Source organism: Mastomys coucha, unplaced genomic scaffold (genome assembly GCF_008632895.1).
Source record: "Mastomys coucha isolate ucsf_1 unplaced genomic scaffold, UCSF_Mcou_1 pScaffold21, whole genome shotgun sequence".
Taxonomy (NCBI): domain Eukaryota; kingdom Metazoa; phylum Chordata; class Mammalia; order Rodentia; family Muridae; genus Mastomys; species Mastomys coucha.
This window is the reverse complement of record NW_022196904.1, coordinates 64,748,542-64,768,722: the sequence shown is the minus strand read 5'-3', so window position 1 is coordinate 64,768,722 and position 20,181 is coordinate 64,748,542. Positions and strand designations below refer to the sequence as shown.

The following is a 20,181-nucleotide window of genomic DNA, read 5'->3' as shown; positions in this document are numbered from 1 at the left end:
ATCTTGGCCATTCTGACTGGTGTAAGGTGGAATCTCAGGGTTGTCTTGATTTATATTTCCCTAATGAATAAGAATGTTGGACATTTCTTTAGGTGCTTTCAGCCATTCAATATTCCTCAGTTGAAAATCCTTTGTTTAGCTCTGTATCTCATTCTCTGGAGTCTAAGTTCTTGATTTTTTTGTAGATATTGGATATTAACCCTCTATAAAATGTAGGATTGGTAAAGATCTTTTCCCAATCTCTTGGTTGCTATTTTGTCCTAATGACAGTGTTCTTTGTCTTACAAAAGCTTTACAATTTTATGAGGTCTCATTTGTTGAATCTTGATCATAGAGCACATACCATTGGTGTTCTGTTTAGGAAATTTTCCTCTGTGCCCATGTGTTTGAGGCTCTTCCCCACTTTCTCCTCTATTAGTTCCAGTATATTTTGTTTTATGTGGAGGTCCTTGATCTTCTTGCACTTGAGCTTCATACAAGGAGATAAGAATGGATTAACTTGCATCCTTCTACATGCATGCTGACCTCTAGTTGAACAAGCACAATTTGTTGAAAATGCTGTCATTTTTTCCACTGGATGGTTTTAGCTCCTTTGTCAAAGATCAAGTGACCATAGGTGTGTGGGTTCATTTCTGGGTCTTCAATTCTATTCCATTGATCTTCTGACCTTCTGACACATGTCCTTGACCAAGGTGAACTCAAGCATTGGGAACTACTCACATAGTCATCAGACTGAGGCCTAGTCCTTCCCAGATTACTGAAGATGAAGGTTACATGGATGAGCTTTCCTTAAGAAAATGCATTGTCATCCAGCTACTGAATCCCCTACTGCAGTGCTAGAAGGTTGAGACCATAGCCCTGGCAGCAAAGATTTATGCTCAGGCTAACATTTTGCTGTCCTAACTCAGTGATTACTAACTAGTCTTCCAGAAAGCTCTATACTTGTCACCAACAGCTAGCTAACCTCTCATGGATCAGATTATCCAGTTGGGTCAGGAGGTCATTTCAATGACCCCAAAAGCAAGTACAATTATCATAGCAAATAACTTACTAAATGTCAATCACAAGCAGGACATACCAAAAGAATGAAGAGAATTTCCTCTTGTGTCTCATTTTATAGTTTGTAGAAATGAAGTATGTTTTCAGACATTTGTCTATAAAATCACAACACTTAAAATGGCAAGAATTCTCTCTATGGAATTTTAGAGAGTAAAATGCACCTAAAAATGTTACCTCAAGCCATAGGGGAATTGAGGGTACAAAGAACCATAGAGAAGAAACCAAAGTTTGGGTTGTTAAGTAATTTGCCCTAGCTCAGATTTAGGGAACATGAGTGTGGATATTTGGTTCCCATGGCAAAGAACCCAAACAAAGCACTAATAACATTATGTTTAGGGATCCAAAATTAAAAGAACAACTGTTTTGCATCTATTTTCTTGAAACAGTGATTCATAGACTCTGTGAAACAGCAGTGGCAGCAGCAGCCAGTCTCTCTGAACACTGGACTCACAGATGTCATTAATCTAAGATGCTGTGGTGGTGGGATTCCCACTTCTACATTCTGGTCTGGCTCCCTGCCCTCTCAGACACCAGATGCCAATTTAAGGCTCTTGTGTTGTGACTTATCATTATGTGTCCTTCTGCTTGTTCATTGTAAAGCCTCTCAGATCTTCATATCCTAAACTCTATGACCACAAAGGCAGGTGGCATTTGCCACACTGATGACAGACTGGGAGATCTTCACCTCTACAAACTCAGCAAAGTTGGTGTCTTTGTTCTCAAATATCTCAGAGAAAAAGCCAAATGGGGAAAAAATGGTGTATTTCATTCATAATTTAGGCAGTAATGTCATTGACAAGTCATTTGCAACACAGAAATACAGACTAAATGGCTAAAACATACATAAGTGCCTGTGATCGTTAGGAGTTTCTCGATGATGGTTGAGTTCTTGGCTCACCTTTCCATTTTTGACACCGGCCATTGAATTTGCTTGTTGTCAGGATCACAATTAATTGTTTTTCAGGAGGAGGTAAGGGAAGATTTAATGGAGTTTTTCTCTCCTTTTTTTTACCCTCTAGGCAGAATTCATGCAAGGAAAATCAATTTGATTACAGCAGTACAGCAAAGGGGAAAGTGGCATTCAGAAATCGAGAAGCAGCACCTGAGGAAGAGGAGGTGAACATCATCCACATGTATGTCACACACTGGGCTCTACCTCTCTAAGAGAAGTTAGGAGGTGTAATAAATAAACATGGTGTTATTAGTGCTTTGTTTGGGTTCTTTGCCATGGGAACCAAATACCCACGCTCATGTTCCCTAAATCTGAGCTAGGGCAAATTACTTAACAACCCAAACATTGGCTTCTTCTCTATGGTCTTAATACATTATTCCATTCACCAGCCCCCAACAGAGAACATTTAGATTTAAAAACTAAGTACAAATAATTGGGTGTGAAGTCATTCCAGTATTTACGCAAACCATTCTGACAGCTTCCTTACTTAACCAGTCAAAGGAGTTTTTTTTTAGTTTATATAAAAAAATTATTAACAAAAATTCTCTATTGTGAAGCTAACAAAGCCCAGAAGTTCCTTGGGAAACAATTGGAAGCTGTCCTCCAGGCTTTACCCTTGCCAGTGAGAAGGCTGGAAAGACCAGAAATGCTAGGACTGCTTTGGGGAACAGGATCCTGGTCACAAAGAAATCAGAAAAGCAGGGTGAGGTAAGGCGGGTGTTCTGAGTTACCCCCTCCACCCCTGTACCACAGGGCTGTGTGGAAGAGAGGAGGGCATAGGAGCCATAGAGACCACCTTTTGCCATTTACAGTGCAGGTGTCATAAAGATCCAAGCAGCTTAGCACCACGCTGAGGGAAACCTGTCAATATTTATTCACTGGCTTTGTTTAAAATTTATTTTGATTGATTTTGGAATAAATAATTGACATTAAGGAATAATTAATCCATCTGTATATTCATTCACTCGTTTGGATTGTTGGTTTAAGACAGGATCTTGCAGTGTAGTCCAGGTTGGATTTAGACCCCTGACCCTCCTGTCTTCTTCTCTGAGTGTTAGGATTACAGGCATGTGCCACCACCTAGCTGTCTGTTTTCTGTGTTTTAAGAACAAAAGCTGTTCAAGTTAAATCTTTCTTGTAATTTCACTACATATGCCAAAATCAGAGCAGGGAGGAGAGGATGGTTACCAAATTAGTCCTCTGACCTCCAGGTGAAATCAAGGTCAAAACTACTAGTTTCTAAAGGAAAAAAAAAAATGACACTCCCAAGATTCACTCTTTTCTTCCTGTCTTCTCCCCAATCTTCATCCCACCCTAAGGCCAAGAGGGATGAGATAGAGCAGTGCAGGATGTCCTGTTGTGCTCCTAGGCTGGGCCTTATCACACATATGATGGCTGCCCTGCTATGTCTAGGAGTCCCTGGTGCATCGAGTACTTTCAGCTGCAGGATACAGCATGAATGTAAGTGCCATGCATGCAGATGGTATGAGATTTTCAGAATCTCATCAAGGGTCCTCAGCAGCCATCTTCCCAATGTCTTTCTGCTCTGGCCAGAGTCCTTAGCAAGAATGTTATCTACCAAGTCCTGGGTAATAGACTATCCTTTCATTGGTTCTGTGTCCCAGACTCCTTGTCTTCAGTCTTCCTTCCCTCTCTTTTGAACTCACCACAGGCCCATTTAAGATCTAGAGCATGCGACTGACCATGAGGAAAAAATGTATGCATTTGCATATACATTATCCACCCCATATGCTGTATTATGGGGTGGATACTACCCTCCAAACAGGAAATGTACTCATTATATGTATTCTTTGTGTGCCTAGCCTGGAGTTGACTTTATACCATGTTAGAGTGATTATGTGCACAAAATTTTGTTTCATATTTTGGAATTTTGCATTTGCATTGTCATGTTCTTACTCAAACCTTCAGAGTCCAGAGTACTTCAGACCCCAATTTGGAGATTAAGGATGTTCAACCCATAGTATTTCTTAGTACTGGAATTCATATGCTTCTGAAGACTATTTCTGATGTTCTTTATAAAACTCACTGTTTTGATTCTCGATTTTACCATGCCTAAGCTTCTCACTGAGCCTAGACATCTGAAGTGTCATTGGGAGCTTGGGTGTCTCCTCATTCTCTTGGGCATACAAGTGGCAACACACATGCCACTTTTCTCTTCCCTCTATCTACTCAGTGAACTTTTCGGCTTTTAAGAATGAAAGGGCAGGGGGAGAGAAGGAAACTTGGACTATGTGTATGTTCAGTACTGCTTCTGCTGCTTTGACTTGGAGCTTTGTGTATTTGAAAATCTTTACCGATTGACACATGACCCAAGCCCTCTCTTCATGTCTTTTATGGTACTTAATATATGAGTTTGAGTAAAACTCAGTGGTAAAATGCTTCCTAGCATACATGAAACCCTGGGTTCATCCTCAGAAATAAAACACACACACACACAAGTATACACACACACATTACACACACACACATATCACTATCATTACCACCACAGCCACCACCAAAAGTACAGATCAACAAGATCATCTTTATAGGTAGGTCCAAGGGACTTTGTATTTTGTCCTAGGCCAAACCATCCTTTCTGAATATACAAGGAGAAATTCCCCTTCATCATGTGATCTCCAGGGATTGAACCTAACCCTAACCCTAACCCTATCCCTAACCCTAACCCTAACCCTAACCCTAACCTCAGTGTGTAAAGGCAATAAGTCCCTTTACACACTGAGACATGTCACTGGCCCTGATTGCCCCTTTCTATGTGACTCATGTCACTACCACTGTACAAAACATTCCAAAGGACTGTAATGAAACTGAGTTGACTCTCAGTGGAAAGGGGAATACATTTTGCTTCTTGTTTTGTTGCTATAAAATAGATACAAGCAGATTCTTTTCCTAAGTCGATAAGCTGCTGCATCATGGGAGTTTTTCAACAAGAGTCCATCTGGCCACTGTCCTGGACCTGCTGAGGAATGAAGAAGGAAGATTTTCTCATCAAAAAACACTCCTTTAACATGTATGCATTTCTTTTTTCTTCACTCTCTTAAGTTTACTTGTTTACATACTTTTCTACATGCTCTCTCCATATATAGTAATGTGCCAGTTCTCATTCTTCTTGCTAATTGCCTCAATGCTTTGTTCACTCATCCAGGATTGAGTTTATGCACCCTTTCCCCACCCTTTCCTTTTCCTATACTGTATGTTCTAGCCAGTCAAGGTCTTCCAGGCCACTGCTTCATTACTGTCCACATTCTGAGAACCTCCAAGCATCTATTTCATATTCCAGCCCATTTCCTCAAACTTTACAACTGTCTATACAGTTGCTTATTAACATGTCTAGCATAGTCACTCCCTGGCAACTCAAGCTTGTATGATCACTCAGAACACAGGACTCCTGCTCCATGCCAGGTTTCTTCCTGTTTCCTATGAAAGAGAATGACTATGACAGTCTACTATGCCATAATATAAGCCTCTTGTAATATTAAGTCCTGGTGGTTCTCTATGCAAAACATACCTAATTTGCAATACTTGGGGAAGCTTCATTGAGTGTGATGGTTTGTATATGCTTATTCCAGGGAGTGGCACTATTACGAGTGTGGCCTTGTTGGATTAGTTATATCACTGTGCGTGTAGGCTTAAGACCCTTATCCTAGCTGCCTGGAAGTCAGTATTCTGATAGCAGCCTTCAGATGAAGATGTAGAACTCTCAGCTTTACCTGTACCATGCCTGCCATGCTCTCATCTTGATGAAAATGGTCTGAAGCCCTGAACCTGTAAGCTAGCCCCAATTAAATGTTGTCCTTATAAGAGTTGCCTTGGCCATGGTGTCTGTTCACAGCAGTAAAACCCTAATGAAGACACTGAGCAAAGCCTTATTTCTCATGTGGAACACTTAAGCAGCTCCGGTTGGTCTTTCAGTGATCTCTCTTTCCTTTCTCCAGCCATCTATCTCTAGATGACTTATCATTTTTAAAATACTAGCTTGACCATACAAAAATAAATGCTTCCACATTGCTTCTTAGACAGGAAAATAAAAATAGTCCCCCCCCCAAAAACCCTACAGAGCCTCCAGCAATAAGACCCTTGCTGCTTTCCCCACCCACACCTCCACTCATTCTCTTCTTATTCTGTGATAAGATATTGTGAGAACTGGAAAAACTACTTTTAAAAGAACTGCATTTTGGGAAAGAGACGCCTTACCAACAAAGGTTAGGACCACCTCAACCCCACTTATTAATTCTTCAGAATAGCTAGTCCTCCTTTAGACCTGAATACAACTATATATTCTGCTCAAGAACTGCTCTGTATTCAACAAAGGAACAGAGGGCCTCATGTCAATCAGGGGGACAGAAGAGATGTTGTGATGCTGATCAGGAAGAGATCTATCCAATTCCCAAAGGCTATTTATATAGGGACTTGAGAACATTTATTTGAAGAACTTGTTTGCCTACTAAAGAGTTTAAGGTCAGTAATAAATTACATTGTCTGTCCAAGAAAGCAAAGCACTGAAAGACCATGAAGGAAGGAGTCATGGTATTTGCCCAGTGCAGTAAAACATAAAGGATCTCCGGGTTGAATTTTTTTTGAAATGATCTAGGAACATCTGTTGATTCTAGAATGACTGATTTCCCATCTTCAAAAGTAAGAACTTTCAGTAAGTGACATCAAGAAAGGAAGTATCCTTCTCATTAGGCCTATTAGACTGTTGATACCAGTTCCTTTTTCATTTCCTTTTCCATTGTCTAGATTAAGTTCTGTTCTCCATGGAGATATCTTTACCTCCTCTGAAGCAGTGTTCTCCATCAACTAGTTGTCACCTTTAACCATTTATCCTTGATGATGGCTGTGCCAGAGCACTTCATCTTCGAATATGAGAATCTCCGATATGAATATATCAATCTCAGATTCATGCCTGTAGTCCTTACTCTCAGCACAGACATAGGATCTTGAACAACCTTGCACTAAAACTGCATTAATTTCTTGGAACTACTTAGTTGTTCATCCACCCTACCAAACTGTAAGTCTCTTAAAACAAGGTCATTGTCATTGTTTATTTTTCTTTGCATACCTCCTATACAAAGGATATAGCTCAAAGTCCACAATGAACATTTAACCATAACATAGAAATATTTCTTTACTGATGTCTCCATGAGAAACACAGGATGTACTAGACCCTTCCAAGTCTAAGAATTTCACTTTCTGGAAACTTTGGCCCATTAATTTATTTAAGACTCAAAAAGAAATTGTTCATCTGAGTTATAAGAATTTACTACCAAAGAGTTAAGACAGAAAATTCTAGCTTACCTACTAGTTCATTAAATAAAAAGCCAGTTAGATAAATACCATACTTTTCATGAACAATTTTCAGACTTTCAAATTAGCACAAATAGTTAAAAGAACTACATGGTGTGATGTGTGTTCTTTAAAAGCTTTATTGCATTCTTTAATTCCACTCAGTTTGGTAGACAAAAACTGGAAGACAGTTTAATATTCCCCCCCCTTTTTATGAACTAGGACTATTTTTCTCCAATAAGATAGCCAATCCCAGAAAGTATGTTTGGGATTTTTTTTTGTTTTTTGTTTTTTTGAAGATCAGTTCAAGTAGACTATAAGTATACTGTTCTATACATGGTTATATTAAAATCTATCAGCTCAGTTTCATCCTTTGCATATATATTTAACCCATGAACATTTTTACTCCTTCATGAATATATCAATCCATGCAGTTATAATGATTTATCAGTGTCTTTTGCATACAGCATCAAAAAGTTACACTTGTTAACATCAAAAAGTCTGCCAAGGTCATGGTAGCAAATATGAATATTTGAAAATTCTAGTTTTCACTCAAAGTTTGGCATTGGCAAGTCAATTTGCCAGTTTTATTTAAAGTGATAGTCTCACTTCATATATATTTTAGGATACTTTGTGAATAACTAGAATGTTTCTCCATCCTTATAATGAGTAAAACTGTCATGACTTGTAGTCACTTATGCTTGCAGGGAATATCTGAACACAGGAACTGTTTCTCAAGGAGAGACTTCAGTCTACAAAAGGGGCATTTTTTGTGTTCCTCTTTTCATGACCCAGAACTCCAGGACTGCATGACATGACCAGAGATTAAGCATCTATTACAATGAGTATTCCTTCCTGGAGTCAAAAAGCCTTGCTTTCCATGCTTATCTTTCAAACAGCATCTTACCTTCCAGCTATAAAGTGCTACCTCTAAACCTAGCTAATTGCATTGTCAACACTAATACAGTATCACTGTAAACATGACGGGTACCTACCGAGGGACAAGGCAAGAGAACACAGGTGTCAGTTAAGAGAAACCAAACCAAACCAATTCCAGTCTCAGACCCAAGTACATAGAAGGCAGGCAAGATAGCTAAACACAATAAAGGCAATATACAGCAAGCCGATAGCCAACATGAAATTAAATGGAGAGAAACTTAAAGCAGTTCATCTAAAATCAGGGACAATTTGTGGCTGCCCACTCTCTCTGTATGTCTTCAATACAGTATTTGATTGAAGTTCTAGCCAGAGCAATAAGACAATTAAATGAGATCAAAGGAATATAAACTGGAAAGGAAAAAGTCAACACATTTCTATCTGTAGATGATATGATTGTATACATAAGCAACCCCAAAAATTCTACCAGATAACTCCCACAGCTGGTAAACATGGTTGCTTTCTTTTGGCTTCAAGATAACAAATAATCCCTTGATTCAGAATCCTCATGTTAAGTCCATCCTAAAACACTCTGTCCAACAAGGTAGAACAGGATTATCCCAACACTGGGAATTCCCCTTTCAATTCAAATTTGCTTCAGGATGAGTGCTTGGCGTCTGCCATCCACTTCTGGTTTCTGAACATCACAGGCCAGATCCCAGAGGCTAAAGGAACTAGGCCTTCCAGCAGGCACTGCTATGACCTGCCACTGCTTCCCATGGATGGAGGGTGGATAGCACATGTTTTGCTTTGGTTTTCTCTCATGTCATCTGGGAAGAGGTCTTGCTGACCCTCCCCCACTACCATAGAGAATTCTGGGATCAACTTTCCTAGCATCAGTGGACCACTGTCCTCAGGCTCTGAGCTCCAGACCCCTTACACAACTCTCAGGACCACATTGCTTCTCCAGGACATCTTTGGTCCCTTTCAGTGAGTCTTCACTGAGGCTTCTGTGTGCTCAGATTGGCCCCCATGGGTGACTCCCTCAGTGTCTTTCCCTTGACTTCAAGTTATGCAGAATTCCTTTTACTCAGTTAAGGAACAGAGTGGAGACCACATCCTAGTAATTTAGTAAACTGAACTGTCTTCCCCCTGACTTTCTCCCCTCAGGCCTGGAAGTGGAACAAGATTTCCAGTTACCCACCATGCCTGCTAAGGATGTGGAGTACTGATACCTATTACATTCTCATATTCTGGGGCCCTGCTGAAAGTAAGTGACATTTAACATCCTCTTATAATAGGCTTAAAGTGCTAGCAAACCAGGACAAACATAAAACAATTATGAATATACTTAGTGTAGAAAACACAAAGAGAAGACTGTAATAATGAGAAAGTCATGTGTGTTTGTTGAGCAAAGCTTTTACATGTGTTGTTAACTAATTTCCAAGGACTAAGAAATGTATATCAGGATCAAAATCATAACGCTAAGTTTGAATAGCACCACAGAGTTTACAAAGGGCTCTCTTGTGCATTGTCTCCTTTGATCCACCTAAGAGAATTCATGGCTTGTGCTATCTCATTTTCCAGAGAAAGAACTGGTGTCAGGTATATCAGAGGGGGCTAATTTTATAGTCTAACCCCTACCAACAAAAATCTGCTTGGTGGAGGAACAATTTGCAAAGCCTCACCCATGATCAGAAACTGAAAATAACCATTTAGAAATTCTTCATGCAGTTTAATGCAACCACAATATCCACAAATTTGATCCATCAGCAGGTTGTGCACTGCATTCAGTGTTCTCAAATTGGCATCATGGTTCTTGTGCAGTGTAGGTTCTATAATAGTACTGTACATGCACAGTAGGAAAATGTTCCCATGTGCAAAAGTTTGTTGATTGCAAAAGAGTTAAAGTTGGCTGTCCAGGGCCAATAATTTGAGAAATATGTCATTAATTAGGTATTTTACTTAGAAAGATCAGAAGAGCAGATAGTGCAGTTGTTGATTAGTACTGTCTGCTATAATGAACACCAGGGTAGGGAGCAATGATACACATACCATACTGTGCCATCACGACATGGAGTCTGTGAAAGTGGGATAAATTCAGATACCAAGAAGATTCATAATGAATGAAATACTAATAAACCTGATTATAGAAACACTATTCTCAAAATGCTCTGCATATTTGACATGTAATATCTCATTTGCAATCTGGGACAGCCCTGCAAAGAAGGGATTTTTAGTCTCAGGATATATAGATAACTATGAGTCAAAACATCTCTGATCCTGTCCCCAGTCCCAGGGCCTCACAGAGCAAGGTTGGTACAGAAACCAGGTCTCTCCAGCTATAGTGGCCACATTTTGTTGCCACCTACAACTTCTGCCCCCTGGAGGGGACAATAAAATGATGAATGTAGACACAGCGAAATGAGAATGTCAGTTTTATTATAGAGTAGTTGAGGTAATTTCATGGATGACATCCTAGATGGTTTTTAGATTGACATTCCAGGGAATGATGCAGCCTCCCTGGTAGAACAAAGCAATTGCCCCTTTCAAATAACTCTCTGAGCTATAGAGGGGCACAAGTCCAACCTAAGATGACATTCTTTTTTTTCTTTTTACTTAATAGCTTACTCCAGAAACGATCATTGAGTGTTATTCTAAATAAGCCAGTAAGATATTTATATCCAGTAAACATGTATTAAGCGCATACTATGTGCTAGAGACCATATTACATTGAAAAGACACATACATGAGTGGTACCAATGGACACATCCACACATATTTGCAATTCATTGTCCTATGTTAAAAATATGGAGGAGATTCAGAATTGCTTCCGAGGAGGGAGTCATTATTTCTGCATATGGCTCCAAAGGTGAGAACAAGAAGACAGAGAAATAGTTCACAAAGGAGACATAGTATGATCCCCACATGTTTTTAAGGGTGAATAGGCAGGCATCACCCTTGATGGGCATCTAGGGCATCTAGATATAAGGAGCAGCATACCCAAGGGGCTTTAACCATGATACAGGCTTTTGAAAATGGAAATGGGTCTGCATATGTGACTTCTGCATATAGTATGAAAAAAAGTTGAAAAATCATCAGTTGTAAACATGAGATGCAGAGTCCCTAATTGTAACTAAACCAAGTGCTTTACATCACTGTACTTCCATTTCTTCCATGATAATATAAAGATAAAAATAGAATCTACTATGGTGATTGTTGTGTGGGCACAAAGAGTATTGAAAGCACTGTCAACATACAGTGTTTAATAAGTGACTTGCTGAGGATCATGGTGATGATAATGGATGGTGATGGTGACGGTGTTGCTAATGGTGATGCACTGGTGGTGGTACTGGTAATGATAGAATTGGTGGTGAGATAAGGATAATGATGTGATAACTTCCACTTATTTGTCTCTCCTCTCAAAAGGCAACACCTGGGCTTCTAGGATGCTGTGTGGAAAATAAAGGATAATTTGAGTACAGTATTACAGAATGCTCTATTACTTTACCTACCAATATTTCTGTAAAGGCTGTCCTGCTTGGCACTCTGTAGACTTTTGTGAAAGAAGACACATCTCAGAAGCAACAAGGAGACTATTCTTCCTTCACACAAATGGAAACCTATGTTAGAGATCCGAAAACTGCAATCTTCTGGATAACTCAGGGCCCATCTTGTTTTTGGAAATAATCTTTTGGAATTCAGTCACATCTACCAATAAGCAGTTGTCTATGGTTGCACATGACCAATGAGTCTTCACCACTTACTATTAGAACTTTTCAGAAAAAAAAAAAAAGGCCAACTCTTGCCCTATATGATATTCAGATAACCACTATCTACTACCAGCTTTATCACAAATTCCAGTGTTGGGAAAAGTTAATGCAGGGTTGATGGACTGATTGCTAAAGGACATTGGCTCATTGATCTCTGTCCCCCACAAAACCTCATAGCATCACTACCAATCACTAATAGCAGAGTCCATTATTCACAGTTTCTGAGTTTGTAGATTCATATATACACTAAAATTCAGTTATAAGCCCAACATTAATGCTCATGGCACTGCCTTAGTTGCTCTGAACATGCACAGAGTAATAAAGAACATGCAACTCAGTGCTCACAAAACTAGCTGAAAGTTAAATGAAGTAATGGACTGCTGTGTTGACAAGCTCTCATAATGTAAACAATTGCCTTTCGGTGATCTGTTCACAAGCACAGTTTGTCATCGTTGATTTTGTGGTTTTGTTTGTTGGTTTTGCTACTTGGATTGGCCCCCTAAGCATAGAATACTGTGTTGTCCAGTGCTGCTAAGTGCAAGACAGCTGAAATGTGTCCTGTGTCAAAAGTATATAGCTCCATTCAGGCATGAGGCACATACAGTGCTGTGTAACATAAATTCTATGTTAAGTAATTCACATTCACATGCACCTACACCCTCTCTCTCTCTCTCTGTCTCTCTCTGTCTCTGTCTCTCTGTCTCTCTCGCACACACACACACACACACACACACACACACACACACACACACACACACACAGAGTTTACTTATAGAGCACATAAAGGGTATGAGTCACCTGATGAGTAAGTATGTGATCAGGGGCTCCAATCCTAAACGTGAACTTCTGTGGAAAACTGCAGTTGAGTATTCACTAATTCAGTGTTCCGGGAGACTTTAAAAAGTATAGCCATGGCTAATAATGAGAATTGACTGTGCAAGGAAGGAAAAAAAATAGAAGCAAAATGTGTGTCACTTATTGGCACAGCACAGTGTACTGGGACTTTCTTCTTAAGCAACAAAGAAGTTCTGCTATGCCAAGTTCTGATGGGAAGAGAAAATCCCCTAGTCTTCCATCTGATGAGTCAAAGGAAATAGGAAATGCTCTGTGGTGGCCTGGGCTCAAGAAGCCTTCACATCTAGTATAAGAAAACTTTTCTGGGAACTGACTCTAGACTTTGGAGCTTGGGGCCATGAACTCTGGTTTCCAGAAAGTTTTTATAAAGACTTTAAATGACTTATATTCTAGTCTCCACACCCCTTCCTGAAACTCTACTGTAGATAGCTTCTGGATAGTAACTCCACACCTGATTGGCCAAACTTCCCAGTATTTTTTCTTTCTCTAAGCACTAGGGGGATTTGGGGGAAGAAGGTAAAGAAATGTCCCCCAAGATCACTGCTTTGTGTCCATCCTGGTACTCTCTGGGGCCAGTCTTGGGCACTGATATTATGCATGAGGATGCGTTCTTAGATTTGCACACTTGGAAAATCATGTCACCTCTCTTGTCCTGTGGAGCTTTATCTTTAGCTAAACAGGAGTCTGTGAAGTTGACCACGAACAGATGTGCTTGGTTGTATTGGTCACCACATCTATAGTGGATCTTGGTAGCAGACATCTCATTGTTCATTGTATTCAGTACTGTTCTTGTTGTAATGGAAAAAATTCCTAAAGAAACTTGAGGAAAACAGGGTTCATTTTGGTGCATGGTTTTTATAGAAACAGTCCATCGTGGTATGTAAGGCATGGTGGGACAGCATGAGGTGGCTGATCAGAGAGCATGTGCAACCAGGAACTAAAGAGACACGAATGCTGGTGTTCAGCTCACATTCTTTTATTTACTCAGTCTTGGATCATGGCCAGTGGGATAGTGCTACCCACATTTGTGGGGGCTTCTCTCTTCAGTCACGGACGCACTCCAAAGTGTGTTTCCATGGTAAATTTACATCCAATCAAATTGACAATTAAGATTAACCAGCAAGCTTATCATCTAAGTCAGGAATTAAGCCACAGAGCCCTTGTAAGTCTTGCCATGGAAATCACTACATACACTTTGTGCAATGAAGGTAAGAGCTTGTGTTGATTGGAATATGGTTGGCCCAGGGAGTGGCACTAATAGGAGTTATGGCCTTGCTGGAGTAGGTGTGGCCTTGTTAGAGGAAGTGTGTCGCTGTGGGAAAGGGCTTTGAGACCCTCCTCCTAGCTTCCTAGAAGACAGTCAATCTTCTCTTACTGCCTTTCAGATCAAGATATAGAACTCTCAGTTCCTCCTCTGCCATGTCTGCCCACTTCCTCCATGCCTCTTACCTTGCTAACCCTCACCTCATGAGCTCCCCTCATCTATAACTGGGCATCATCAGCTCAATTTTGTGGATTAGGAACACAGGCTCAGAAGAAAGGAAACTGACTGAGGTTGGGTCACAAAGCTGACAAAATGACAATGGGGGCAAGAATTCATCTCCATCTTCCTGAAGTTCTTTCCTCAAGAGATCCCAGTGTCAACTCAGACAGGTAACCTCTAACACCAAAAGCTGGTGGTCTCACAGTAATTACTCTTGTGGGTGAGAATAATTGGATGACCCAGAACAAAACACACCTTCCAAGGAAACAAGAAGGTCATTTCTCAGCCTCACTGGCAATGTGAAGGAGTCCCGAGGGTTTGCATAAGGATGGAGTGTTGAAAGACACCAACAGGCGGGGGACTGCGGATGGATGAGACTGCAGTGAAAGCTTTGTCCCAGAGGACTTCCTCCACCTCGGAGGGTCCCAGGGTCCAAGTAAAAACAGGAGGGATTTCTTTTTTTTTTTTTTTTTTTTTTTTTTTTTTTTTTTTTTTTTTTTTTTTTTTTTTTTTTTTTTTTTTTTTTTTTTGCTGACACTTCCAAATGTCCTAATAATAGTAAGAAGGACAGGGCCACAGCTGAAGGAACAGTATCTGGCAGCAGGTTAATCATCAGAGGGAGGCAACATGAGCTTTTGCCTTTGAAGAATGAGGCAATGTATGCTCAGCTGAAAGCACTATTTGGGTAAGGAAAGGGAGAAATACAGATAAATATGCAGACCTGAACAATTTCAGGTTCCGAGCCTGTGCACAGAGAGAACTGATGGGCCTGTTAAATATTGCTCACCAAGACGTTGACTAGGAAAATAATGTTTTTTTTCCATGCTGTTTCCTCAGTATTTGAGTTTTTTTTGATATTAATTCAACATAATATTATAGATAAAATAGTGGATTTTGGCTGTTATTTTCATGTCTGATCCCTACCAGGTTATGAATAAAGATAGTGTGATTTACATATTTATTAGCTGCATTTTTTACAAGAAAAGAACAGCTCCAAGTCTCCTATGGTCCATGCTCTGTGCTGACTGGCAAGGACATTTAAAATAAGCCCCTGTCACCAATTCTCATTTCACACTGGTCACAGTGATAGCTGTGTATGAAATCGTAATGGAGGATGCTCCCATCTCTGCTCTGAAGATCAAGTTTAAGTCCAATGAGGTTCTCTGGGACTCTGTCACCTTTCTAAAGAACATAGGAAGTCACTGATACCCCCCAAACCCCTCTCAGAACACAGTGGCCTAGATTAACTCAAATGACAAAGAATCTGACTGTCACTTCTCCATCTGCAGCGTGTGATCTCAGTGCCCTCTGTAAAAAGGCCTGCTTTTTGGAAGCAACACTAAGCCGTATCCTATGTCAGGGCCTTAACGCCTGTAGTGGTTTGTTTAGAACTCAAATTGCTTCAGCAGTCCAACTTATTCCCTGGGAAGACAGGCTCATCCAGTCAGTAAGCACTGGACACAGCCTTCTGGGTATGTTCCCTTTATCTGGTGGGAAAATATATACATGTAAGATTTCACCAAGAGTGTCCTTCACAGACACAGGAAGGCCTGCTAAGAGGATATTCTTTGGCTAGAAGATGCAAGCTATAACTTAGAAGAATCTAGAGTGCAGGTTCATCTCACAGGTATGGCTCTTGGCGTCTCTTCATCTGATAGAGAAAGCAATGAAGGTCGCCTGCATGAGACATGAGTTAGGGGAAGAGTGAACAAGGAGATAGAAGAAAGTGATTGGTGAATACAAATTAAAGTGATTGGTGAACACAAATTTTTATTTTCTATGCTCAACTTTGAGTTTAAGTAACCCATTTTACTTCCAGCATCACTAATCAATAACTGAAGCACTCAGGAAACAGTACTGCCTCCCAGTAACAAACCTTCTGTGAGATGGGGTATCCCTGTAACATGTTCCTGCTTAAGTGTTTAGCCAGTGTCTTGTCTATTTCTCAGGGCCTGGGAAAGACTAAAGCAACATAGGCATTTAGCATAGAGTATCATTGGAAGAGGTGTTTTCTGATCTTTTGTCAAGAGCCTGGAAGCAACTTTACATCCACCCTGAGAACAGATGTCTTCTGAGATATCTCACAAAGTGTAATTGGAATCTAATCTAAAGAAAGCATCCCAGAGCCACAGCAGAGGCTTGCTGGGGACTTGGAGGTCCCTTTTCTAGGCCAGCAGGGCCTCCAAGCTATTTCAACCACACCCCCATGTTTTACTCAGATTTCTTCCTTTTTGGGCAGACTCATTCCTACAGAGCCAGAGAAAATGGTGATGAACATGACATAAGCTGAGGGGTTCTGGAAAGGATACAGTGAGCGACACCTGCAGGAAAGTCCTTCCCTACACTCAGAGACCAGATTTCCTGTTGATCAAACTATTCCTAGACTGACATCTTCAGACTTGGCTTAAATCATCTAAGGTTAGGCACCTCCCACAGATAAGTATCTATGTGGGCCTCATCTTTTCTAGTACTCTGTATGCTGGTACTCTATGGGCACCATCCTCATTATTGTTATTAAATAAGTTAGGCTCATGGCTTCTCCTGATGAGAAAGAGGTTCTCCTAATACATGGGATATCCTCAGCAGAATCTGAATGATTCAGCAATAATCCCTATGCCTCCCTTAGCTCACCAAGAGGCATACCCTCACTAAGTCCCTATGAATCCACTGAGGAACAGAGGTCATGCAAGAGAACATAAAGGTCAACAGGTGGACATAGGTCTGGACAAAGAGTATTTTCTTTCTCCACGATCCTCACAGATCTCCCCTACAATCATTCTCTCTAATACTCCCAAAGCTCTCATTAAGTAGGAAATTTGAAAGTGTGTGTGTAGTTGTGGTGAAAAAGAAATTTATATTTTAAGATTGTTGTAAATTATTGTCCACTAGTCTTCTAGGAGACTCTTTGAACTTAATCAGTCTCCCTTGAACTTGAACAGTCCTCTGTGGGGATTGGATGGTGGATCCAGATTTCATAGAAGGCACAACTCATTGCAGTGGATGAATCATTTTTCTTTAGGAATAAGGAAATTCCAGACCTACTGTAGGTAGACTCCTGGAGAGTTATCCATGAAGAAAATTTCTAGCCTGGTAGCTGTAGAGCCATCAACTAGAGAATCATGATGTAGCCAACAGTAAGTAAATACCATCATGGCAATGCATGGTTGTAATCCCGGCAACACAGGGAAGGCATCTTGCTTCAGAAAGAAAAAGGCTAAAGAAGTTATTTAACCTTTCCACATAGCCCAATATCAACTTCCTGGGACTGTAAAACGTCACCCATAAGCACTACTAAAAGAGTACGTTCATTATCACCCATAAGCATTGTCAAAAGACTACCTTCATTAATTCATTCAATTATTTGGATGATAAGTATACTATGAAATCCTGGCATTCATATGACTGTTATACAACATGGGGAAGATACAAATACAACCAATATTGTCTCTAGAGACTTGGTCCACACAGGTAAAGCAAAGGCGATAATGGAAAGAGATGGGGCTGGGAAGATGGTTGCATGAGGACATGAGTTTGATTCCCCCAGAACCTACATGGAAGTTGGTCTCAATGGCACATTCCAGCAATGGGAGACAGAGACAGGGGGATCCCTGGGACTTCTGGTCATCCAGTGCAGCCAAATCAGAAGGCTCTAGGATCAATGAGAGACCCTATCTCAACAATGCATAAGGTGGAAAGGGATTGTGGAAGACAGTAGATATTGACCTCTTACCTACAATTGCATACACATATACAGAAAGACAGTCAGACATACAGAGACAAAATAATTTAAAAATTGGAAAGAAATAAAATATAAAATAAATGTGGCAATTCCTGTCATGTAGGGATATACCTGAGGTAACTTGAGTTTTCCAAGGATTTCTAAGGAATAAGGAGAGATTTTTTCCCCCCAAAAGGCATTTGAGGTAGAAGAGCAATGATGAATACCTTTTCCACACAGTTGATCTGTAAGATCTTTTGGCCAAAGACACACAAAATCCAACATCCATCCCTTCATGATAAAAGCCTTGGAAAGATCAGGAATTCAAGGCCCATACTTAAACATAGTAAAAGCAATATACAGTAAACCAGTAGCCAACATCAAACTAAATGTAGAGAATCTTGAAGCAATCCCACTAAAATCAGAGACTAGATAAGGCTGCCCACTCTCTCCCTACCCATTCAATATTATACTTGAAGTCCTAGCCAGAGAAATTAAACAACAAAAGGAGATCAAAGGGATACAAATTGGAAAGGAAGAAGTCAAATTATCACTATTTGCTGATGACATGATAGTATACTTAAGTGACCCCAAAAAATTCACCAGAGAGCTTCTTCAACTCTCAAACTTACTCCGGTTCACTAATGGAGTATAGCACAACAGAAGTTTTTCATCTAGAGAGACCCAGATATTTGGAGGTTGTTACAAGAAAGGATGTAAATAAAGTTATACGCAAACGCACACATGAGCACACACACACATATGTATGTGTGTGTGTATATATATGTATATGTATATATATATATATATATATATATGTATATGTATATATATACACATACACACGTGGCCTAAATGTTCCAAACTGAAAAGACAGAACTGAGAACTGTTCCCAGCAGACTTGACTTAGCAAAGTTTCCAAAGCAGCATGTGGCTGTTCATTATAAAACACACATCATTAAAATCCTCTTCCCGGATGGAGCAGACCTGTGCACCTTCCCACACAGCATGATCGAAGGTAGAGCTTGGCATTCACATTGCTAACCTGATAGATATAAACAGCCTGTTCTCTTCATTCAGGGCCAGGGTGATCTTTCTCTTGGCCCATTTTATGAGTTTTTACCTTGCATTCCATCATATTAATTGGTTAATTGCAAGCTTTCCACTGAGTTTCCCGCTGCTTGAAATCCCCAGGGTGCTTCACTTAGGAGCAGAAAGTAAAACTACAAACATCTCTCACAAAGTCCTTTCCAGAAAATAGAATGACGGGTGGGGACTTACTTTTTATTTCCCCTTAAAGTGTCCATTTGACCACTCTTTTGTACCTTGGTGACCTTAAGGACATAGAATCAATTCTGGTACCATCTCCATGTCTGCTTTTGATCAGTTGGTGATGTTCTGGGTCAGGAAGCTGAGGATCTCAGGTTTACTTGACACAGCTTGAGTCATCTCCTAATGGAGCCTGGTCTAGCTGAGCCAAACACTCGATCCAGCTACAGATGTTATTTATGTTCAGACGAGTGATTCCAAACCCGTCCTAGAGGGTCATGAAGAGGCTTGCCCAGGGTTGCCATACAGGGAAGGAAAACTCCCCAAAGCAGTCCTGCTTCTAGCTTTCATGTACATGACTTCCAAACCACACTGTGAAATGAAAGGGCCTATGATTAGCAATACTTTCTAAGTGATTGTTTATAAATCTAGTTTCCTCCCTTTACCCTTTGTAACCTTAGTGTTAATTAAACTAGACGAATTAAACAATAAAATGTCAATCCTCAGAACTCAATAGGGGTTCATTTCTTACTCCTAACTTATATGGCCAACAGGTAAACAGAGTTCTACTCCTTGGGACCCAGTTGGATTGATTCTAATGTCTGAGCTTTACCGCTCTCCTACCAATATCAAAGGGCAAGAGAGAGACTAAAAGGTTTTTTTTTAAATTGATTTAAGTTGTATTGTATTATGATGAGAAAAGATAAATGATTTCAATTTATCTGAATTTGTTAACATTTAAAAACATATTTTAAGTAAATAGAATTAAATCACATTCTTGTTTCCCTTTTTACCCCAACTCCTCCCAAAGATCCCTTCATTATATACAATACCTTTTTTGTCATATTCTTTAAAATTTATAAAATATTATAACAATAAAAATGAGTAT

General features: G+C 40.0%; 1 pseudogene; it reads right to left on the bottom strand.

Annotated features, from left to right (window-relative positions):
- LOC116100582 overlaps nucleotides 1-19,399 on the bottom strand; it is a 108,154-nt pseudogene extending 88,755 nt beyond the window's left edge.
- Nucleotides 19,400-20,181: the final 782 nt, after the last annotated feature.